Below are 26,344 nucleotides of genomic sequence, written 5' to 3' on the forward strand. Positions count from 1 at the left end.
TGATCTATGTTAAAGAAAGAAGAGAAAAAAATTGCCAAGAAATGCTGGTGGGGTGTGCTAGAAATATGTCTGCTTAATCTTGAAGAGAAAAGGCTCAGACATATTTACATCCATGAGCTGCCTTCACTGCCAGTGCAGAATAACCCACTCTGTGGCATCTGATGGAAATGCAAACTCTTAGAACATTTCATAGCAACTTTTATAGTATTTAAATCAATAACCAAGAGTTAACCATATTCTAACTTTAAATATACCCAAGAGCATTTTACTGAGTTTCTATTTCGGTTTATTTTTCTCTCTGTTTAGAAAGCCACACAGCATCTTCACAATGGTCTTTGCTTTACCACATTTGGCTCTAAAGCTGAAAAATGAAGCATAAGATACTTTCATATTACTCCAAACTTTTGTAGAAAAACAAGGCAAGTCATTTAGTTACAGACAACTTAGCGGAATTCAGGCCTGAACATACTCCTGGGTACAGCTGTAGAAAACATAACTCTAAATTGTCTATAAAATGCCGAAGGAGCTGCTTTGACAGAAAAACAACGCGTATGTAAACATTCTAACATTTTTACAGAAAGCATAAGAATACTTAATAAATTGCAGATGACAAGACTGTGTTCCTTCCACCTATGTACCTCTCCCTCCAGCCTTCTGCCCTCAGCTCCTACGTGGTTTTAGCTGTCGATGATAAAGCATTGAAACCAAACACTTCTCCGAGACTTTTTCTTTGCCCGCTGAAACCAGATCATCTTTGACCACCATGCAGATCCTCTATTCCAAGAAAGAACCACATACCTAACAGTATTTTCAGCAGAGACAGCTGATGTCTGTCAACTAAAAGGATGTTGTTTTAAAAGTTTCCTATTGCAGTTGCTGAGTTTGCCACAACAGATCCTAATTCTTCGATGAAGTCAGCCACCCAGGCATCAAGAAGCACTCACATGCATACAAGTGACTCCCAAAGTGCTCAAGTTAAAGTTTTCGGGCAAAAGCTTTTGGCAAAAGAAAAAAATAGTTTGAGCATCTCACTCCCTGAGACTCCTCCACAGGCAGGGGGACGACGCCTCCGTGATGCACCTCCGTTCCCCTGCCTGCTCTCCCATCAGCACGCAGGTGGGAACTCTGGACCTGCGCTGTATCACAATGGGTGTACATTATGAAGGAAGCAGTTTTTATTACACGTACCTATACTGACAGGAAAAATCGCATATGACATTAGAAAACTGTCACATGTAGATATATATATATAATTAAATATCAACCATGACACAGAAGAACCATTATGCAACATTTAACAGAAACAATCCTAGGAAAATGCTGGAGAATAAAATGAGAGCTGCCAACTGAGAATCTCAATACAAAAATGTGACAAAGGCTTAGGATGGTAACCCAGCCTGCTAAGAGAAAGAAGCAGAAATACCAAATCTTACGTTCCCTCAATGTTACAAGACTTTATCCTCTACCATGTCAGAGAAGTGTTCCTTATACAAAACAAAGCTGAAGATGCCAAACCGAAAACCGCAGCTAAATAAGGGAGATCTGATGATAGAATCAAGTGATTTCAAGTTTGAGCTGGTTTTCTTGATGGAAGCTGGTACTTTTGATTTTACAGCAATCTTTCCTAAACTGTTCTTTACACATCCACTTATTTTTCCCAATCTTTTGGTACCTTCTCCCACAAGATATTATTAAAAATTCAAGAGATGTGTTTCATCTCTGGTGTTCCCCCTAAATTCAGCTATGGGATTACACCTGATGCTGAAGTGTACTCAGTTCTTAGTCTGGTGTTGGCATTCATTTTACAGTATGGCATTCATTTCCCACGATGTGTTTTTCTCAATAACAAGCTGTATCGTATTTGTTTCTGCTACTTTATTTCTGCCCAAACATTCAGGAATAGAACCATAAAACTTCAAAACTCTGTATTTGAAATATTTCATCCTTTCAAGAAATGGTCACTGCTGTCATTCTTAAAAGGCATTTACTGCTACTTTTCAAGACTTCACAGGACTGCCTTTCAGTTATCTCTTAATACCACGTTTCTCAATCTTGGGTTTTACCTTACCTTGCCTCGTTTCTCACTAGCTGTAGAGGGCACAGCTAGATGTAACTATGCTGATGCTGAATGGCAGAAGGGGAAATATACAGCCCATTCCTCACTGTGCAGCACAAAGCAGGCATCAGGCTGACTATGCCTCCACCTCTCTCTGCCAAACTCTCTCTCAATAGTTACCCAAGCTTTAATTTGAACCAACAATGCCGTAAGATGTTTGCACGAATGGTGAAACTCTTACCAACACAAGATCACAACAGCATCAAGACAATTGCAAGACATGGGTGAGAAGCCAGAACACCTTCTGGGTGATAAGAATTAGGATCCTGCTTCCTCTGCTTCCCCAACCCTTTTCATGCTGACCTGACCTTGCCTGCAGGCTGAGGACCTTGCTGCCCCCGAGGGACTGCACACCACAGCTCAGGCTGCAGTGCAGGATGATGCTGTAGCCCTTCCTCCAGCCCAGCCAGCCCACTGACGTGGCACAACCACCCACCCAGCAGCCTAATTCCCTGCTCCAGGGCTCTTCTGCCATTCCTCTCACCCCTCTGCCTCAGCTCTATGGCAGGTAACTGCGATTCCCATTGTGTTGATTCAGACCTTGAATGGTTGGATCCAAAATAAAAAACGCCAGATAGTTCGCTGGTACTCCCTGTGCCTTTCCATAATCAGGGCATCCAACAGAAGTGTAATAGTTTCTGGGATGTAGAACAACACGATTTAAGATTGCCCCTTTTCAAAAGAGGTTTTTATCATTACAGGTAGAAGGGCTGGGCTTTCCCTGTTCTGTGCTGGGGGATGTGCTCTCAGTGGAAGGATCAATCTGAGAAAGGGCCTGATGGAGAGGAAATCTCTGTTCAGCTCCTATTAGTTAGAATCTTGAAAGGTCATTCTGAATTTGGGAAATCTTGTCTGGGAAAGAAGCCAGCAATTCCTCTGCACTGAAGTGGTGCTGGCATTTAAAATTGAGAGAAAGCCCCGACTGATGAACCAGTTAACAGTCTGGAAAAATTCTGCTTGGATGCGTCTAGTGGCTGCTCTGAAGGAAGGCAGGGGGGTGGAAGTATATTTTGACCTTTTTATCCCTTGTAATGAAGCCTGCTTATGACAGCTTGTTTTTCTCTGCTGGTGCTCAAGTTCGTATTTTTCACTCTTCACCTACTGCGGATCATCCATCAATCACCGTGGTTTGTGGGAGCCATAGCACAGGATGGAGGGCCTTAGTGCTGCATGTCTGTGCTGGCAGAAGGCACAGTGACACTGACATACCAGTGCCTGTGGGATCTAACTTCTCTGTTGCGTAAGGCTTTCCATTCATATAGTTTAAAACTTTGCTTATTTGTGAGTACGTCTTTTTTTCCTTATAGAGAAAACATAATTCCTGAAACCTATTCTCGTTGAATAGGTGCGCAGCTCATATTTCAGTTTTGAAGTTTTTCTTGCATTAGGAATACTAGGTTAACACTGAAATAAAATAAAAAAACATGCAAGTTTAACTGTATTTTCAGCTTCTTCAACTCCCTCAACCTGCACATAAAAAGAGAGACCCTCATTTATAAGCCTCCTGAAATTCCCTTGTAGATATATGAGAAAGATACACCTTTGCTATAGTACCCTTTTTTTTTTCCTGCTGGAAAGCCATTTCTTAAAACTACTTCAAGCCTTTGAATGCATTTCAGTTTCTATAAAATAAATCCTAGAAAACCTCAAACTCGGGAAATCAACATACGCTTTTTTTGGGTACTAAAAAGAAATATCTGAGAGAGAAATTGTTTCCAGATCCTTTGTGTGTTTGCGCGTGCACACACAGAGGCATGTGTGCACGCATGTGTGAAAAAAAGAATCCCTGTAAATCAAATGATAAATAAGCAATTACATAATTATGCAAAAAAAAATTAAGCAGGATTTTCCTGAGGCAACACATCTGTCTCTGCAAGACTCCTGAAGATGCAACAAAATACACAGACACAAATTAGTTCATGGTATTTGTGCTGCCCTACTTGCTTGTTATCATTAAAAGCTTTCAGACAGTAATCAATTTCACTGCGGTGGAGATTACTGCAAAATGCATTAAGAAGTTCACGCCTGTGGCAATGGTCACTGAAAATATTTTGGAAAGCATCCCAGAAGTATAAGACTTTTTCCAGACATCCGAGAGAAACTCTGGTATGACAGAGCTTCTGGTGTCAAGTCTTCTCCCCCCCACCCCTCCTCTTTCTATTTTTTTCCTTTTTCTTTTCTTTTTTCTTTCTTTTTAATAGCAGTATTTTTGAAAGCTACATTTCAGCTTCCCCCCCCGCCTTTTTTTAAAGGCAAACCAGGATACTTGGGTCACAGAAAACATTAACTCCTGAGACAACTGTCTGAAGTTATCTCATTCTTTGCTCTACGTAGTATGTATAAACATACACTGGCTTCTTAATTTCATCAAAGAAACTGTTGAATTATAACAAAAGAGTAAGGAGACCATATGCTTACTCTTCATGAAAATATATATATTTTTTGGTAAAATGGGTAACTCTGGGGATGCTTCTTTATTAAATAAAAAAAATAATAATTGAACACTCCATAATCATCTATCACTCTTCCCTTACATCAAGAACATTACCTTCAAATGCTAAGTGACATATGCCATCAAAACATCAAGAGAGTTGGTTTTGAAAAGTGTTTCAGAATTTGACTAAAAATATCCTAAAATCATTATGGTGATGTGCAGGAAAATCTGCAACCCCCTGTCCTTTGAAATTAATGGTTATTAGACTGAAGCCTCCTTGGAAACACTCATCAGGAAGACTGTTTCCATGGAAGTATCCCTGATGGAAACACTCCTGAAATTCACAGCCAAATTGTTCCTCAAACTGACCTTAACTTGTCTCAGAAGTGTGTCCTGGGATGGTTACAGTCTTTTCTCAATGCACATCATCTGTCCCAGCAGGGACTTGAATGCGAGTGGGGAATGCAGACTTCACCATAGCAAACACTGAACAATAACTCAGCTCTGAAAAAGGAACCTGACAAGGATGAGTATGGGAACACAGAAAAAAAAGTTGGTCGAACATCCAAGATATCATGAAACTATTATATCTGAAGAACAATCAAGAGCTAGAGGAAAACAGCAAAAGCAGCAACACCAAAGCATTCTTTAAAGTTACTGTCATTAAAAAACAAACAAACAAACAAACAAACAACAACAACAAAAAACAACACATGACTGGAAGGTGCTAGGCACCATGTTACAGCCTATTACTAACTTATAGCAGGAGGATATATGTGTGGAAGGAAGCATCTGTAGTAGAGCTGCACATACACAGTGGTTTTGAATCTGCAGATGCTGCATATTAAATGGGAATGCCCAAGGGCTGCTCACCCACAAGCTCCCTCTTGATAACGGCATGCTGTTTCCATACATGTAATTGTGCGCAATATAAAGGAAACAACACATTGCTAGCTGTTTTGTGTTGCTTGGCTGACCACTTGCAGTAGAATACAGAAAAGAGGTCCTGCTGCAGTATCACTCTAAAAGGTAAGTGCATCAAGCACACAACACCTTAACAACACATAACAGGAATGTAGGCACAAATTCTACTGCATTGTCCACATGTTCCCTTTACATACCATGGAAGATGGTGAATTCAGACAGAGGTGGTCAGCAGGAGGTACCACAGCTTGGGAAAGCCTAAAGCAGCACCTCCGGCAGGAAGGAGACTTCCTCAAACAGAAATAGCCACAACTGCTCAGCTGTCATCACTACCCTTCCGTGTGACTGCAGAACTCATCTACTGACAGACATCTTTGTCAATTCCATACGTGCTCACCTTTGTACCCTTGCTGAAACAGAGTGACAAGATAATGCTGAAACATCAGATGTGAGAACTGCCAAACACTTGGCACCGAAAGCAATTCCCCTGCAGGCCCAGCTACACAGTCCTGAGCAGACATTGCTGATGTCTGATAGCAGACTATCCAAAGCAGCACTTTGCAGCTAGGTAGAACAGAGCGCATAGCTAGGAAATAGGTTAGTGAAACATGTTAAGCTTAAACCCGAATCAGATTTTCAGTCCTCTGGCATCAGTTTCACTTCACTGGAGGTGATGGCTACAGCCTTCTGCTAAGAGACCAAGCGTGTGCTGCCACAGCCCAGGGCTGCGAGCAGAGGGGGACTGCTGCTGCGCAGTGCGAGAGGCACCGAGGAAAGCAGGGTGCTGAAGTCAGGAGGCAACATCCGTGCCACTTCTGGCTGCCAGAGCAATTTCCACCCAAGCAGCCACAAAAGCTCAGTCAACCAGAGACTCCGTTGTCATTGCTGTGAGCAATGAGCACAGAAAGTGGGAGATGCGAGTATGTCTTGGCCTATCAGTAGCTGGAAGAAGAAGGAATTTCTCTTGCTTCTGAATGGTGGGTGAGGTCTTCACTCGCTGCCAGAGTAACACTCTTCAGTTGCATTCTTTCACCATCTTAAAATTCACCCTTACCAATCATTAAAATTATTTTTAATCATTTTTCTAATTTTCTGTCTTGTCTAATCCAAACCAACACCAAACCTTTCCATTTCTTGCTATGACATTTTAAAACATGTCATTTCTCCTCTGCATAAAACAACAAGATCTTTAGAAAATTCCAGTTACCCCTTGCCTGGATTTCTATAACCAAACATTACTCTGAATCATACCTAACATTCTCTTTTATTCCATGCTGTTTGCTTAGGGAGGAAAAAAGAAATGGAATATACCAGCATGCAGACTAGGAGTTCTGTTAAGATGATAAACACCTGCATTCACTTCATCATCTCTGTCAGGATACTGTCAGCTGGGACTCCCCAAGAACACACTTAGGGAACAAGCCTTTTCCTAAGGAAAAAAACAAATCTAAACAATAATCGAAATAGCTGTAAGAACTGTCTTCCAACTAAAATTTTGTAAATGGCAGCTATTGTTGTAGCGATTTTAAGAAAACAAGACTTTAAAGAGACAATAAAAAAAGACGTCAATTTTTGCTCCAGTAAAACTGTCTATACATGCTCAACATCCGCTGTCTCAAAGAACCTATGAAATTTGCAATGTCTTTGAAAGTCTCCAGGAGTTTCAGAACAATAAGTAAACAAGGTCAATGCAAGAGGTAACGACATCAGTGCAAACACAGAAAAGACAACAAAAATGGTGCACTGAAATCTGAAAGATGAAACAGGCCTGCAAGAACAACGAATTTTTATAGTATACAGTCAGACTGTAGACAAGACAGATAACACTTCTGCTTCTCCAGAAGGAGAAGAAATATTTATTTGGAGACATAGCACTTCCTCAAGAATGTAGGTCTTCTTCAATGCTGACAGAGAACATTGTAAACCATCAATACACTGGCCTTAAACTCACAGGACACTTTTATATTTGTAAAGAACCACTCCAAAGCACATACACTAATTCTACATAACACTGACATACAGCACTGAATTCCCAGACAGTCAGTCAAAGTTCTGGGCTGGAAACCAAATTCCACGATTTTTTTTTTTTCTTTAAACACTATGTCAAAACACTGCTATTACTTGTTACTTGTGCTTTGAAAGATATACTCCATTACTCCTTAACGTCCTTAGCTTTTACAGATACTGCAACCAACAAGGAACTGCTGCTGGAAAAAATATATTACAGCCCTTTTCTAACACTGACATACTGAGATTAGTTCAACACGAAGGAAGCATGGCAGCAGCAAGAGAAAAATTAAAAATGAGATAACTGCTTTACAAATATTGGTACAAACTTAAATTTCAGTATGGAATACATAAGTGAAGCAAACTATCAAGTACTAACCCCACAAGTTTATACTTTTCTAGATGTAAATGAATTCTTTGGCTCATTTTGATATCTAAATTCATACTACCAAGTCTTACTGGTGTAAATCATCTTATTAGCGGTCAATGAACCGATTTCACATGCTGACTCTTAATATCAACAGAGATCATCTTTTCATGTGTTCTAATGTAATAAAAAACAACATTTAAGACAAACATTTTTTCATTCATTTTGTTTTCCAGACACTCAAAGATACAAAGCAAAGACGACAGCTTATTGCAAAACTGTCCATGCAACAAAATTAAAAAAAAGTATTTCAGTAACTATACCACCACCCAAAAGCCTCAAAAATATTGCAATAAAACATAAATGAAATGTTCATTAAAAATATTCCAAGTCTTTCTAGGAGTTATTTAAACATCCTATTAAGCAACGTGATTTTCTGTAATCCATTTTTAAGTTTACATTACCCAAATTTAATGTATATTTTAGTTATTTTCTCAATTCATTCGTTTTGCTGAAATAACATTCTATTCCCCTTTGAGAATATTCCTAAGGTTATAAAAACTAAATTGTCTAGCAGTTTAAATTTATTTTAAATGTCTAATAATATATTACACTAAAACAGTTTGAAATAATGAGGGCTTTAGACTAACAAATTACCGAACTGTATGCTGACTGGTAATTCATGGAAAAAAGTACCTGACAACAGACATAAGGCTAAACGCACAGATTTGAATAAAATGCATTACAGAACTATTGCCATTACTCAAAAGAGAAAAGAAATATCTGTCAAAAACCAGTCAGTATAAACGTGGAAATTTTACAGTTAAAAGAAGTTCACATTCCCTAATGGAAAGAGAATACCTCAAATACATTTCAATATGCCCTGAATTTGCACTTTCAGACATGGGAAGGGGGAACCTAATTCAGACAGGGGAAAAACACACTTTAGTGTAAGAATACAAACCTAAGATTTAAAAATTTAATTAACCTGGCAGAGTCTTCACAGGTGAACCCAAATTCCTCTTGCTTTCATTTCTATTTCTGCACTCACCTCCCTCATCTACTGCTAAGCACATTTGGTGCCAGAGGTGGAAGACTACTGAAGTGCAAAGGATGCTTCTGTCACAGATTGTACACAGACTAACACCGCTACATCCAGGGACTTTCTGCAGAGAAAGTCACTATTTGCACTGGGACTGGAACTGTGTGTTGCAGTCCTCTTGCTAAACACAGCCCACTTCCTTCTCCAAGGTAAGTGAAGATGGGAACGCAGTGGCCTCTGATATATTCAGAAGGCACAAACAAAATCCCAGACCCTGTCTGGGACACGAGACCATATAGAAGAGAATTCCACTTCATGGAATTTTTCTTTTACTTGCTGGAAAGGAGGAAAAAAATATATAACAAGCATATGCCACTGAATCAAGAATAATTGTACTCTAATTCCCACTGTACTCGAAGTTCCCTGAACTTAAACAATGCAAGTAAAAAGATCTGCATTATTCCATTATTAGGATTGTTTAGCACAAAAACTGACTGAAGCTGACCTTCATGAAGAACACATTTCTAATTAAAATGAATTAGCCTATAAAGTCTCGACTTACCCCACAGTCTAAGAAAATTCTCACTGCCCCCACAAACACATGCACCCCTACAGAAACAGGGTTGCTTAAAAAGAAGTTAAATTACAGAATTACAACTCTTGTCCTCTACTTATCCAGAACCTAAAAGGGAGGCAGGGGTGTGGGGAAGAAGAATATAGTGAGGACAGCTTTAAAGCAGTTCAAGTAGTCTCAAAGATGAAAATGAGAATGTAGGAAGACCTACTGATAAGTGTTGCAAGTGGTGACCAGGATAAGAGACTGTAGCGGAGGGAATAAAATTAGGAAACTTACAGAAGAAACTGCCACATAGGTATCTAAAATATTTGTGGACTGACCTACTGGTAGCACGCAAAATAAACAGGAGAATCTAGAAGTTTTCAATACAAAATCAAAATTATGACTTCATTCATGTAACAAAAACCTAGTGGGATAATTCACACAATCTAGAAGATCGACATATCTTTATATCTTTGTTTAGGCAGTCAGACAGAAAATACCTGGGAAAGTCAGGGAATCAAGGAATTAAGAACAAATGCATTGGCGTGGGGTTTACACCAAAACACAGGGATAGATGTTCTGAAAGTCCCTGCGGGCATCTAAGGAACAAGAAGTGTGCATCACTATCACCTGGACTTTCAGCCATCACTACAATGACTTACAGTATGGGACTTGATGATAAAAAGGTATCTTAATTAAAAGAGAGACCAAGGAAAAAGCTGACCCACTGCCTGGTTGACTGGAAAACCTACTGACAGACCACGTTGAGAAACCTCCAATATTCAATCCTTCACATTAACCTTCAATACAAAGCTTAAGAAACAATAAAAATAATTGAGGTTAGATATTAGGAAAAGAAATAAGTTAAAGAAAATGAAGCACTAATATAAACTAAGTTCACCACCCCCCACTCACACACTATTCTTTCAGCGCTCTCAAGTGCCTCTGTTTTGAATCAACAGTTTAAAGACATAAGAGGCAAAACTGTAACTGATGTGCAAACCTCTTATCTAAATTACATGAAATGAACAGAAGAGCAAATCAGAGTTAAAAAGCACAAGGGTTCACTGAAACTAAGCCTGCTCTTACTCTATTTACACTGCAGCTAGCATCTTTGCTCTACAAGACAATATGTAATCCTTCATTGAAAACACAGCCAAAGCCAGAGATTCACAAATGTTTTTCTTTTTTAAGCACATTCTCTTCTCTCTGCTCTACCCCAGTGCAGACAAATTTGCTTACTCCAGGTCTGCATCCCCTAGCTCCTTCTCTGCAGAACTGCCTTTTGAAAGTCCCAGCTCCCACGCTGCACTCACCAGGAAGGTGCTGGGAACAATGTGTTGGCTGCAGCAGAGCAGAGGTGCCGGAGACGGAGGTAAGGGCTCCAACTGCAGAACTAGAGAATTTGATTTACCTACTCATTGGTGCACGTCTGAAAGGCTAGCCATGCTTATCCAGCATGGGGACTGCCAGTCTGCACAATAAGCTGCCGGTCCAAACTAAACCCAGGGGAGTGGGGCACCTGCTCTCCCCCATGCAACGGCAAGACCAGCTGAGCAAGAGCCTCAATGCACAGAGGCACCTCCATGGTCCAGAGGGTAGGTCAACATCTGGTTCTGCTCCAAGAACGAAGGGGTCAAGACTCTGGGAAATACTGCAACATGCATTCCTTTATCCCCTTCTGGCTGGGTCCCAGCCTAGCCCAGGAGTCATCGTTTCCACTTGGTAGAGTAGGGTGTTGTCCTGTTATCTCAGTAGCAAATAATTTACAGAAAAGCATTATTTCATGCATCTTACATGAAAGCTATAGGAGCATATGCACTGTGCACAGTGAAGAAGCTCCTAGAGAACATAAAATTCAAAATGTCACATAACTTGTGCCAATAAAGCGTTCTTATACCCAAATTAAGATTGCTGTATAAACTGTCCCTAAACTGTTGAGATAAATCTTTTCATGAGCAAGGAGAAACACAGCTATAAATGTCTTAAGTCCTTGCTCATATTTTGACCTCAAATGCCTAAAGGCACTTGTTCTGCTCCCACAGTCTGGAATGCCCTCCCACAAAGCACCCCTGTATGATCTTCATGAGGCTAATTTGAAAGGCATATAAAAAACCAAAAGGCATTTCTTCCTAGAGTTTCTGTTGTTAGAAGTACAGCTTACCGACCATCTCAGGGGGTGCTTACGTTTTCCATACTTCTCCATACAGCTGGGATTTCTTGTGTTGTTACCAATTACAAAAATCTACCTGAAAATTTATAGTAGTTAACAATGAGACAAAGGAGGAAGCTGTCTTCTCTTTACGTAAGGACGTACCAATCTTCATACTGAAAAAAATTATTATTTCCAAGAGGTTTACTACAAATTTATTACAGCAATTAAATCGGCCAGTGAATCGCTGTGTCTATCAATACATATCCACGTTCAAAACTATATTTAAAAAACATCTTTTATTTAATTTGATTATTCTAACTCGGGTAGAGTATGTAGAAACCTATTTCAGTAACTAGTTGCTAATGAGCTTTCCTAACTCCTTAAAACTGTTTTTGCAATGTTTTTACCTACAGCATTTACAAGAAAAAGCTAGTGATTAGAAAGTGGTTAAAATCCTTGCTCTTACTGCACAACACAACAACTCTCTTTTGCACAGAAGAGGTTTTTAAACAGGCTTCATTAAACACTGCTTCCTGAGAATCCACTTTCCTGCTGGCCATCACTTGAGCTTTCTGTATTTCAGCTGTACAGTAAGGGGTTAGGCAGGCCAGCTACAGTAAAACGCCCATCGCCGTACTCCACCCATTACAGCTTCTAGTGTTACCAAAAATGTGCAGTATTCTTAACCCATTGTTGAGCATTAAAATGCTCAACATTAAAATGCTCAACAGCATTAAAACTGGTATTTAAATGCTTAGGCAACACGTAGGTTTTGCCCTTATGCACTAATAATAGACTAAGTGCCCTTTAGGAACATGAGCTATTAAATTGAACTCTTAAAGGGAAGATGCACAATATTTTATAGATCAGTTTGTGATCAAAGGGAGATTAATGTGATGTGTTAATTTAAACCAAACACTACTGCATTCAGCAGTATAGGGCTCTACCTATCCCTCCAAGCACCCAGCTACCATTCTGAAGCTTTATAATTAGTTTTCTATGTTTGTGAACGTTGCTTGCTCCAGCATAAACAGAAGATGAAATCAAACAAGGGACTGACTTTTGCATTTCCTCTGTGAAAGCTGATAAACAGAAGTTTCTTTAAACAAAGCACATACTTAAGCTATGGACACTACTGATGCCAAGCATCCTTGAGACTAAGAATTCAGCAGAAAGGATTCCTGGAATCACTCTGGAGCCCACACTTGCATTAGATAAGAAAAGAGGAAATAATGCAAGGAAAATAACGCTTCATAAAACCAGGGAGTGAGCCAAACGCTAGCCAACTGTCTGCTGTGGGGACTGTACTATTCCTTTTGATTTAGCTCCTCTGCAGCATCTGGCACTTGCTGCTTTCACAGACAAACACGCTGTGGGCAGATAAAACGCTGATCTGATTCAGGATAGGAATTGCTACATTTCAAAATGCTGTCAAATGCGTGTTGGCTAAAGCGGAGTGCTTTTTTTCCTCTTAGCTTTTTCATTACGGGGAAGTTTTGTTTGCATTTAACAGACAACGAAGTTACAGATTGAAGTCTCATTTTACATTGGCAGTACCTCTTTACAGTGATCTTACCAATGATGAGATAAACAGCGGAAGAAGTATGAACTGAATCACAGCTTTTCACAGTTCATCCTATTTTTTAGTCGCAAGACTATTCTTGCAAAGTGTTTAAACCACTACCTTGACTTTAATTCTCACTTGTTAGCTTGCTAATAAAGTTAAAAGGGCAGTACAGAAGTAGGAAACCAAAAGGAAAAATTTTAGATAAACAGATAGCACATTAGATATGCTTAGAATAATGGATTAGCACATGGAATACGTCTCATAAAATACATAAAAGCTACTCACATCCTGGGAAGGTTATTTTTCTGTTTTTATGACCTTTATCAATAGCTGAGGATAGGCTAGAAATTGCATTTAAAAAGTAAAGAAGAGATTCTGTGTCCAGTCTCGTCTGCAGCGGTTACTCCCACACTACTAAATCACCCAAGAACATTTCTGGTTGTACAACCCTTACTTTCAGATTAGAGTCGTGGACATCTCTTATGCTGGTGCTTTTTACAACCCTCAAAACAGCTCCAGCCTCTCTGGTTTGTTAAGTGGCTTCACGGACAGGAAAAAGCTGTCCATTTCACTTTAACCAACGTGTACAACAATTCATACCTCAATGACTTCTTTCTGTTCATGCTTTTTAATCTTACTGAAGCCCCACATTCAAGCAATCAGAAAAATGGATGTTTCAGCTAACGCGCTACACGACAACGCTTTCCCGGAAATTTTCATTTACCCCTATGAAAACCTTTCCTAATTGGAAAAGAAGGGCCATGGCCACTTATTCAAGACACCCAGAAGCCAGCTAGCCAAACCTCTTGCAGACAGACTGTATACCCACCCATACCAGCCTCCATCCACAGAGCATGACAACAACTCCTGCACAGAACACAGGCATCTTTGTGACATCTAACAGCCTGATGTACTCCTCAGTTTTCTGATTCTCTTCCTAATAGCTTTTTCTCTGGTTCATACGCTTTGCTCCAAGTGCCAAGGTAATAATTTGCTTGCCTCAGCTAATAGAAAATAGCTTCCAAGAATCAAATTATTATTAAAATCATTGGAAGATTTGATAGGTTAGTGAGATGGTCGTTCACCCAAGTAACTAAAATGCACAATTAACAAAATGTTTCAGCCCAAAATGCTACAGTTATTAGTTCTGCTACTTATGGTTAATAAGGAGGGATGTCTCGGTAGAACCTAGTATATTCTACTCACTGGTAAAAATACACACCGAAATGTACGGGTCTATGACACAATGGAAGCAGAAGAAGGTGGGCAGGTCTGAGAAATTCAGGTAATTTCAATCTACTGCTGAACTCAAAGAGTGGTAAAAGGACCATTATCATCACTTGTATTGCAGGAGCATCTAGGGATCTGCGGAATATTTTAAATTGGTACCACAAAAATACTTACAACAGTTCTTGCCCCAAGGGCTAACAATCCTCGTCACCTTGACAGAAAGCTTGGAGGTCATCTGGCAGTCTTCCAGTAATGTGCTCTTTTCTCAGATGTTGCAGCTAGACCCTATTTCAAAGACTGCACGACCATATCACGTTAGGAAAATGAGGATTATTTACAAACTGATACTGTCTTTAAGACTTGCCTCCACACAGACACGCTCAAATAAATTATGAACTATCAAGCTATGCAACTACGAAACAAAATTGCATCTGCTAGGAACAAAGTAGGGCTCGTTCTACATAGTATCATAGGTCTGAAAGTCCTATGCAAGGAAAGATTCCTCCCTCATCACTATTACTTCAATTTCTTCTTCCTAGTTTTCAAAAGCCTGAAGAATAAACAACTCTAATGCTAAGGGGAAGAGAGACAACCCTCAGGATATGCTTATTTACTAGCAACTCCTCTTTGTTTATTTATTACTTTTGTTGTGGGGGCTGCCTACACCTCTCGCCAACAAGAGCTAAGCAAGCGCCCTGGCCCCCATTTCTCTACAGCAGAGGAGTTTTCACAAGGAGTTCTGGCAAGAGACCGCAGACAACGCATCCTACCTCATAGAGCTGAGTCCAAAACTACGTGCACACAGGAAAAAAACCTCCTGGTTGCTACTTTGCAAATCTCCAGAAAAACAAATATTTCCAGCAGCTCTCTAGAAAACCTCCGTCTCTCTCTTGATCCAGTAGGAGTGAATTTACTAAAGGATCCCCTGCTACATTTGCCCATTAAGCCTTCTGCAGCGTTTAATCCTGTCCAAGAAACACCACAGGGCACTCCCAGGTAGAAGATAAATACAAGACACAGCCCTACAGCCTGTCATCATACCTGCCCGAGGAACGTTAGCAGTTTGCTATTGCCCAGAAAACTGAAATGGGCTCCCACACAGCAGCAGAGGCAAGTTATGGTGGAGGAGCCAGCATTGTGCCTAGTTCTTTGTGAGGAAAGACTGTTATTACAAGGATTTTCACCCTGCAAGGGTCAGCACCTGGGGCCAACTCCCTGCAATGATGCCGCAAACACTGTTCATTTCCTTCAGACAGACCTGGCAGAACTGGCTCCTCTACATGCTGCTGGTAGAGATCCTAACATCAAACATCCTTTGCTAGACTGACCAATACTGCAAAAGAGAATACTGCATCACCTGTACCAAGGACACAAAAGAAGTTATCATTCTGCACAGCACAGATACTGAGCACGAATCTGGAGTAGGACAGGTCTATTTCCAAGGGCTGCACCCAGGTGAGAGAGCCCTGACTTTTAATAAGCTCAGCAGCACGGGTACCTGTGCAGCCGTGATAACAGTGCTCTCAGATCCAAAATGGCTGTAAGCTCGCTCAGTGAGCAGCATTACATGATAAAGGTACGACCCAACTGCTCTTGCTCCAAGTGCAGTAAATGGGAAATGGAGCTGAGCAGGTGAGATGCCTTCCGAATGCCCTCTGATTCTCAAAAACAGCAGGTGACTCCAACAACTCTAAGTACACTTACGAATAACTTTCACAAAGTATTCTGCAGCTAGATCAGCTCACAGGCACAAGAAACCATTGTATTCAGATCTGTATGGCACGCTTACACCAACTGAACTTAGAGCGACCGAGAGATCGCTAGAGAGCAGAAATGCTGCCATACTTACTGTCGATGCAGCTTTGTTAGATAGTTCCACAGCTCAACACTAGAGGCACCAAATCCCAGGAGTAAGAGCATACAATAGCCCTTGAAAAATCATTCAATAATCACTATGGTATGCATAAACCCATGAGAGGATCCAACAGCCCTGTAGAATCTGGGCTGGCTCCAAGCTGTGTGCAATAATTATTAACTAGTGCTTTGGGCAGCATCTTGCAGGTTTGTTTTTGGACATTGCAAGTGAAGTTAGCTCTTCTTTATGTTACAAGGGACTCGCTACTATGACCAGGTGGTTCTGATTTGCGGGGTTTTCACAACACTTGCTCCTCTTGCTGCTTTTTTTTCCCCCCTCTGCTTCAGGTTCATATTAACTTTTTGGTTGGTTGTATTTGCATATCCTCCCCTCACCAAATACACGCAAACTTCTAAGGTTAAAACTATGAAATAACCTAGCCACTGTTTTTAATCTGATTTCTAATAAAAGCCATCTAAATACCACAGCCAAAACTAAGACTAAAAGTGATCTGCATCTTTGTTGGATAAAGCTAATCAAAAAGTAGTGAAATAGCGGTGTAGGTAGGTGACAAATTTACATGGCTAATCACCAACATGTGCTTGTTAGCAAAGAAAAGCTGAAAAGAGGCTTAAAGATCTTTTGGAGGCCACTAGAGTGGTAAAATAATAGATCTGAAGTTCTGTAGCTGAAAGTATGATATAGAGGGTGGGGCACTCAAACAGATAGCCCTTGTGAATCATGTGGTTGGAAGTGATTACATACTCCCTTAACTTAAGCAGCTGTGGAAAGCACAAAGAATTGGTATCCCTGCTTGAGCAGAGGGGTTGGACCAGATGACTTCCAGAGGTCCCTTCCGACCTTAACCATTCTGTGAAAGAAAGCAAATCGGAAAGAAAGCACTGTACCTTGGTGTTGTCACAGATACAGAAAGCTCACCTTTTGAATGCTTTAAGGATTTTGCCCACATTTGAAATTCAACCACAAATCCAAGCCAGTTTTTGGGACTCTCTCTGCAACGTTTTGATAGATTTTTTGAAATTCCTACTGTTTTCATCACATTAAACAGTGAAAGAAAGTCACTCTTCTTGTAACAAGAAGGTATGGAAAGAGAAATGCATTTACATCCAGCAGTAACTGCAAATGAGCATGGGCATAATTAACAAAAAGAGTTAGAGACAGCTTAACTACAACTGAAAAAAAAACACCACACAGATTGGGTTTTCTCCCCCCTCTCTTCACCAAGTAGTATTCAGCAGCTGAGCTTTCTGGGCTCCAAGAAGGCTAAGCTGGGTAAACTCAGCCAACCACAAGGTTGAAAACGTCGCAGACGTATCATAAAATTTTAGTAACGCTTTTAAACTACTTCTCACCTCGATGGTTTGATGGTGGTGTGGTACTGTTATACAATATGTGCTGTTGCCAAGGCAACTCCATCTCACCTCAACAGCTGCTGCAACTTCAGCGAATTGACATGACGAGCTGTGGCAATCCTGATTTTATTTTTTTTTTTTAAAGAGTCTTTCCAACTATAAAGCATTTTCAGATGAATCTCTGGGGCTCTTTATCCAAGGACTATTGCTGCTTCTCAAAAATATATTTCTCTGTATTCTAGTGGAAACATTTTGACACTAAGTTCAAAAACATATTCTGTTAAATCAGATTTGTGTCTGGCAATTTTATACCTGGTGTAAAAACAGTATCATGCCTCTGTGTTCATTCAGTTTAAGTGCAAGAATTTTACATCTCTGGCAACAATACGAGCCTGCCTGGACAGTTTAGACTGTCCTTTTCCATTAGGAAAAAAAGAAAAAAAAATCTAACTCCTTGAAACACAGAAAGCCTAAATTCTAACCCATCCCTTCAACAGGAGCCAAACTGTAAGATTGCTTCAGCTCCATTTTAAGCAGAGCTAAAATGAAGGTTGAAATCCAAAACGAGATTTTGTGAAAAGAAATCGGCACAGAGTGCCTCTGTGATAAAGGCTTTTGTGGAGGGAGGTGGCTAGAGTCTCGTGGTCCAAACCCCACAGTTTTTTGTTTTGTTTTTATTTTATTTTTGTGTCCTTGGATTCAGGGATATTGCTGTGTGAGCAAGGACTAGAAAAAGAATCAGAACATTACGAGTCTTCCCCACAGTAAGTATCAATTGCAGCTTTTAAGAAGATTCAGTGCTATTTCTTTCTTTTTCTCAACCTATTTGGGTGTAGAACCAAAGTAAACATGAGACAGTAGAGCAAGCCTGTGAGGGTGTTTTGTGAAACTCAGCCAAGGTTCCTGCTATCTTAATTTGGGGAGAAAAATAAGTGTGACAAAATGTCTAGGAAAAGTTTGTGCTGAGAAAGCACTCAAGTATTTAAAGGTGGGCAATGCAATGTGTTAAAGAGGAAGAACATAAAGCGTATTAAAATAATTAGGGGCACGATGGATTTTAATCAGCAAAGCAGTAAAGAAAGTTGATTTCTTTCCACTCTAGACTTTTCTCCTTGCCTTCCACTTTTCTTCTTTCCCAACCCCACTGCAATCATAGGTCTGTCCGAACGCGTTCAGTGGTGGCTGACAGGAAAGGCTCTGGTCCTGACTGCACACACGATGACAGTCCTTTCACCGAAAGTCAGCAGCTTAACAAAATCTGTGTAAACTTCACCTCTCTTCCAATCTGTAAATATAACATGGGGACAGGGCTTTTTTTGATTTAGTAAAGTTTCTGTCTGCAAAACTTTGAAAGTGTTCCTCTGCATCTTAACCAGCCCTCACTACGAAAATACCCCAACAGACAACAAATGCCCGCTGCTACTCATCAAATTTACAAGGCATAACACGCACACTCATACAATCTTTGTTATTTTTTTTTTCAGTCCTGCAGCTCAAATCTGTGTAAGCAAAAGCTCTAGCTGTAACACTGAGACTGACAAGGGATCTGTTAAATTCAGTGATACAAAAGGAGTTAAAAAACAAAACCAAAAAAACAAGCAGCAAAGAATGTACCTAATTGCCACTAATCCTGCCTATTAGATTTCATTCAGACACCACAACTTCTTTCAAATAACCCCAGTTTATTTTTGAAAAAAATTCCTTTCTTCAGACAGGATATGGGGGAGGAGTCAATTGGTGATGTTTTACACATGCACATCTGGATACAGTCCAATTATTCCCCTTATACATTCCTCCAGTTGTTTTCATTTTGCTCCATGCTCTGGCATTCATAAATTTGTGAGATTAATTGTGTGTGAGCGTCTGCAGTCTTGGATCTGGGCACGGGTTTAGCAGCAACACAGCTAGAAGTCAACATTAAAGAGAGCTCAGCACAGAAAATACAGTTTACATTTATGCATCTTGGTACTGTAAGGATTGAAGCAACCACCATCCTTACCACATGCATCAAATTGGTGAGATTAATTCAGTGCCAACTAAATTATCTTACTGCAGCTCGTCTGAGCCTCATGGAAAGCTATGCAGCTTTGCAAAGGAAGGATATTTTCTCTTTGCATGATTTCACTCGTCTTTGAGAGCGACACAAGGTCACGCAGAGCAGAAGCGCCGCACAGCCTCGCGGGGTCCGGACGACCCCTCTGACTGACGGGGTCCACAGAGCAGCCATATCCAGCGACTTGGGAAATCCCCATACGGGAGGTACTCCCATGTGAAGCTCGGATTCCTTGCTGCTGTAACTTGCTATTTACAGTGCTCAGCAAACGCAGACAGGAAGGTTGTGACTGGACTTCTGCTGCTCGCCAGCTATTCCAGGCTGCTAGAACAGCCCCCTTCGGGGCCAAAGGCAAGCGAGCTTAAACCAATCACCACAACAGGGAAAGCAAGTGGGCTAAACACACGGCTTCTCCTCTCCTGGGGCCAAGACTTCCATTTACTGATGTTTTGTATTTTATGTGCAATTTACTAACTAAAACCACCTGCTTCCTCAAGCTCTCTGCAATTTATTGTTTTGCAAAATCAGTTTCACATTACACTTCTGATCAGTGCAGTTCCACATGAGAGCTACAGAACTTAGGTGATGTGTTAAAAAGCAAGGGGTCGAAGGCCAAGAATCTACTCACTTCACTGCGAGCTTTCTGACCCAAAAACAGGGCTGCATGCACAAATCCCACTTGCGCTCCAACAGCAAAGCTCAGTGTTGTGATGGAGCTGTCAAGGCAGCAAGGCAACAAGGGAGCTGCACCGAGCTCAGCTCACAAAGCCTTCCCAAAAGCAGTTCGCTACTGGCAGGAGTATTTGGAGAGCTATAGGTTGTTTTGGTTCGGGGATGGGCAATTTTGTGCAAGATGGTTGCTACGCTTACGAACAATTATCCATCAGGTTTGACAGGCTATTTACTGAAGATAAATTGAACTGATGACTTCTTACAACCACCTATTCTTTTCCAAAAATCCTAATGTACTGTAGGAGACTCAACATGGGCACACCATTTCAAATTTAGCAGATGAGATGACATTACCCTAGAATACTTTAACTCCCTCGCATTTCCCATTATTAATCCATCTTGTGGATTTATCTTTGAAGATCTCTCTAATTTGTGCTGTTTGTAGTAGGCTCTTGATAAAACATAGCAGAATAAAAGCATTCCTTAGGCCAAGGGATTTTTTTTTCTCCCCATCACATGAAATCATTCCACTTCTCTTGACCCAGAAGGAAAACAGATTGAGTTTGGCATCCCCCGTGGCCACAATACCTGAATCTAGCAATTAATCCCCACTGCACAGAGACTATTTTCGCCTCTTGCCAGCCTCCGCAGTTAATCCCTACAACTCCTTTCACAATGATTTGTGTTGCAATGCTGAAGGCAGAAGGTCCAAAATGCAGGTAGAGTGCTTGCAGTTGCAGTGGGTTAATTGCCAGGGCAAGCACAGCTAACGTCCCCAGCACTGCACTGCTTGAATCCATAGTAGCTCGTGCTGTGTTACTTGAGAATTGGGCCAGCTGTGAAGTTCAGCCCCTCACCCTGAACTTCCATCGTTAAGAGTTTCATCCAACCTTAACAGTTGCGTACTGTGTTTTAGCCTTTTCCTCTCTAAAGTCAGGAAATCGTACCTAAAACCAACAAATGTTGCAACTTAAATGAAATTCTTTCAACATCAAGTACCTGAGAGTCAGGGAATGTCAGATTTACGGCTGCACATAGAACCTTAGTTCCGCCCCATATGTGTATGCATTGTGATTAAGTATCTGATTACGTGATTGCATACTATTTTTCTCTGGGACTCCTGCCTCATTCAGCGTGCAGAAAGCACATACAAGAGGGAAGAATTACATTTGCACAAACAGCCATAAATCCAGCATTTTCTAGCTTCTGACTACTTGACTCTGCAAATAATGTTCCTTTCACATAGACTTCTGGTCGCAGTATTTGCACAGCATACAATGAAGATTGCAGCAACTCACATTATACTTTGCTCTTAGAGGACATAATCAATTGCTGAAACTCTCTCATTTTATGGATGTAACATTTTCAAAAACTCTCATTTCATGGTTGCACTATCATGCTTATAAAAGTCATATTTTCCACACAATAGAGGCAGTACAAAAATTAAAACAAGCTGTACCCTGATTGGCCAAGTTGTCTGAATTATTCTCTTTCTTCCTAACAATGAACTGTATTCTCTGAGCTCCAAGTAAACAATTAAGAAGGGTGGGGGTGGGGGTTGGAGGGTAACCTATAGTAAACAGCATTTTAATTGCACTTAAATATAGGGAATAAAAAGTAATAAGTAAAATAAGCCCTGATTTCTCTTAACGCTACACACGATCATGGTGCTGTTCTAGCAAAACAGAAGTTCTGAACTGCAGGAGAGGGCACACATTTTATCCAACACAACTTGAAAAAAAACAGAAAGCACCTTACACATTTCCAGAAACATGTCTTCAAAGGTGGTAGCTTTTATACAGATTATCAGTGTCAGCATGCCTCTGCTATCAGAACAGACACTGAATAATGCAGTTGCTGGCTCAGCAGGTGGCACTGGATTAATACAGATAGGATACTTTTACTGCATAGCCCCCAAATAGAATTCTTAGAAAAACAGGTTAGTTAAATGTGGCTCGAATTCGAAAAACAACCATAAAATAATGCTGAGGGTTCCCGTATTACCAGGCCTCATTGATTCTACTTTGAGAGCTCATGGAGGAAAACCCTCCATGATCCCAGCTCAGCCTGGGATCTCTGCCACATCTCCAGACATAATGTATATCTTGCAGTCTCAGATACTCAGCTAAATTCATCTCATTCAAATCCTTTAACTGTGAGAGCATTTGTACTGGGTAGAAGCAAACAATTTAGCAAACTGCTGCTTCTGCTTTACTTTCTTAGTTGTATGGGCTGAGTAGGGCGGTGAGCAGAAAGCAGTAAAAGCAAATTCAGACCCCCAAGTAATTAAGTCAGCACTGAGAAGAAAACAAGGAGAGATATAACATTCCCCTAAATATCTATATCCCTCTTCTATTTGCTTTTCACACTATCCAGCATTTGCAGGGATTCTTAAGCTTTCCCTTTGACATTGGGAGAGGCTGGGACAGACTTCTGAAGGAGATATCCTTTAGCAAATCGAGTTTTTCCACTAACCAGACTAAACATTTCAGGTAAATTGCAGTTGTCATTTCTATTGGAAACAGGTAATCATGCCTCCAATACCACAATTCATTCTGCAAGCTCCATAACACAGTTTATAATGGGTCCTAACGGAGATGGAAACCAGAATGTAGCATTTTTAGGTAAAATGTGACTGTATTACACAAGCAAGTATAGGTTTCTGTTAATATACAGAACCATGCTTCAGCAATGGCCACAAAACATATTGTATATGCTGAGAAGTGTGAACAGGGTCCTTTATTTTCAGAATGCATGAGACGATTATAGAACAGGAAAGCAGGTTTTTTCCCCACATGCACACTAGAGCAACAGCTTTGAATCAAAATAAATATTTTTTCAGAACAAAAATCACCAGAGTAGTTTGAACAGCAAGTAATGAATATAAAGAAAGAGTTTCTTAAGGCGAACCTTTAATTGTCTAGCGGGACCATTCAGGCAACGCCCTTCACATGCTTAAACCATATCAAGGTAAACATCTTCAGGTACAATAGATAAAAAGTGCTAATTTTGACGATACGTCCTTCAACACAAGAAAGCACCAGCATCCTTTACTAAACAGCCACCTAGCTAAGACTGAAAGGTATTAACTAAATGCCGACTTCTTCATTCTTAATTAGCTAAGAAGGTCTTCAAGGAACACCTACTGCAATCTTTGGATGCTTTTTCAGGGTCTGACACCGGCATTTGTGTCACAAAGCTTTGAAGAACCTAAATTCTATGGATGACTTCAATTTTTACCATTAGTCATATGACCATCACATGAAGATTTCTGGGAGGCCGCTTGTATTTTTTAGGCTCCTCTTGGTCTGCTAAAACTAAGATTTTTCTGTGTGTGTACTGAATTAGGAGAGACAACACAAAACTGAGGGCTCGCACGTATCTTCTAACAGCATACGCTGAATCATGCAGTGCCACCTGTTCCACAAGAGTGAGTCTCCACTAAGCACTGTGCTCCTCTCCAAGTCCCAAGCTCAATGTCCTCCGATCTCCTGGTATCTGATAGTATTCACCCTGAGTCTTTTCTGCTGTTTTTTCCTTTACTGTACTGACACAATCTTCACCTTTTCTTTCTTCGCAAACATATCCCAAGGCTCACAGAAATAAGAAACTGGAAACTATCCACAAGAGGAGGTTAATTCAGTAACATTTACTCTCACAAGGCATATTGAACAACTTTAATTGCCTCCTCTTGGGATCTGGTAACATTCTTGGAAGAACTTTCTAAGTGCATTTACAAGCACTTCTAAAACATTTAGCTTTATAAATAGCTTATCTTATCGAATCTAATTTTGCTGGGAAAAAAAAAAAAATCAAATTCCCTTTCTAGGAATAGAAAGGAACCTTGGTAGGAACCAGTTCACACTTGGAAGCTTATCTGTACAGGTAGGAGTAATGGAAGTATGTTTAGGTATCCAGATGTTTAAGGTTTTACCAGGGATGCTTCTGGACACAGTCTGGTATTACTTCTCACTTCTTTTTACCTCAAATAGCTAAATTGTTATCATTGCAAATCAAATCTCAAATTAACTCAGGGAAGACACACCAAATGGGGGGTAAATAAATGCAACACTGTTATATGACAACTACGCAAATGAGTTGCGGTTCATCTCACCATAGGTGCTCTTTGTTTTTAACATAGACTCGATCAGATAAGATTTTCAGGTATAAAATTAAAGAGGACGAAGTTCATAGATAAGAGCAGAGCTACATTAAATGAATGAAACACCAACACCTTCATAAACATATGAAGAGTGCAGCATGGTGTAAAATATCAGATTCTGCACAGAAGACTATAAACTGGGCATGTGTTTAATAGCTCTCCCTGATGTTACCTTCAGATACCATAAAGTAAGGCCTCATTTCTGACTTCCTGGCTCTGGAGAATGTTTTTCTTTAATTACATCCACATACCCTATGTAAAAGGAATTTACCATTAGGTTTTTGGCCTTTACCAGACATCTTTATTAATTATTTTAAAATACTGAAAGTATGGTAGGGAGTGACGATAAATGTAACCTCTATGCAGAAAGAAATTCTGCAGGAGATTAGACTGCAACTGCAATGAGGTGAGTGAAACCGACACAACCTCTACATGTTCCTCTCCTAGAGGACGCTCCTTCCAAACCCAACATGTGGTATAGCATGGTCTCAGATTATGACAGGCTACAAACTAACAAGCTGCATGGTGATTTGAGAGCAAAGCAACAGAAAAACAAAACAAAATGCAAATCTCTGTCAGAATACTTAAGTGCATCACAGGTAGACACAACACCAAGTGGACCAAAGCCCTGAGAGAAGCACTTTTGTTTTGAACATTCCCTTATTTAGATCAATCTTTTGGTAACAGAACCTCTCTTGAGAAAAATCTACACATTTTGGAAAATTTATTGTTATTTGCCCTCAAAATGCACAGTCATGCACACACATTAATAATTGTGGTTGTGTTTTTAATTGGGAACTGGAGTAATATCACAGCAAAGGATGTTGAGGTAAAATATTGGTAAAGGATAACAAAGGCAAGAGAAGCAATATGCCACCAAAGTTTCTGATGTGACTGAAACATACGGGCCGTGGACAAGAAAAGTACAGACGAAGGGATGCAAGACACAGACTCCTGATGACTCTTGAACAGCAGACGTTTATTACCCTTTTTCACTACTACATATACTTTCCCCGTAGCCCCACGTGCTGTCCACGCGCCCGAATCTGTCTTACAATTGGTTAGAGACCCTCAGACACGCGCCTTGAGCCAGCCAGCAATTGGCCACCGCCCAAAGCTCATCTTTAACACTGTAGCCAATTTACTTTATCTCCACCTTGCTCGAGTTTTTGGTTCTACCGCTGTTTTCCTGATTATCTCTAACTCAGGGACGTGTGAAACAGCACAAAGCTCCCTGCGAATTCCTTTCCCACATACAGAAATGGTTACCTAGGGCTAGAATGGCTCTGGACAGGAAGGGGACTGGGTGCAGCAAGAATTGCAGTATTACCTCCTCTAGAATTAGGAGGCTGTGGCTTGAGGCTATGACAGCAGAAGAGAGAAAGTCACTGGGGGGATGAATTGAAGGACCCAAGAAGGCTCAACAGAATCCCTTCAAGAGGCCATCTGGGAGATGCAACAAGTGACATGTTTTCAAAAACAAATTCAAAGATTAGCTCCACGTGACAAAGACGACTCCACTGAAGTTGCAAACTGAATCGATTCATTGCAGTGCAAAGCAGTCCTAGCCAAATTTCACAGGCGTAAGGCTACAGAAACACTAGCTGGCAGATTATATTCCCAAGGGAGGCTGTATCAAAACATGAGCTTTCTGTAAAGCTCCTCTCCTAAGACTGGGACAGTATATTGCATAAGGAGTTGTATTTTTTTCCTAGCTTTTCAAATGTAGGACTTCCACGAGCTATCATAATGGGGACACTGCAGAAGATTTCACAGGACGGAAGTGCCTTTAGTGCCTTAGAGCCTTTAAAACAGAATTGTGCACACA

The 26,344-nt window shown here is 40.5% G+C and overlaps 1 protein-coding gene across 11 annotated transcripts in view; it reads right to left on the minus strand.

The window, feature by feature from the left end:
• Window positions 1–26,344, minus strand: part of DNM3 (dynamin 3) — a 178,452-nt gene that overhangs the window by 72,773 nt on the left and 79,335 nt on the right. The gene's annotated exons all lie outside the window — the stretch shown is intronic.

The sequence above is a fragment of the Cygnus olor genome, chromosome 8 (assembly GCF_009769625.2).
Source record: "Cygnus olor isolate bCygOlo1 chromosome 8, bCygOlo1.pri.v2, whole genome shotgun sequence".
Taxonomy (NCBI): Eukaryota; Metazoa; Chordata; class Aves; order Anseriformes; family Anatidae; genus Cygnus; species Cygnus olor.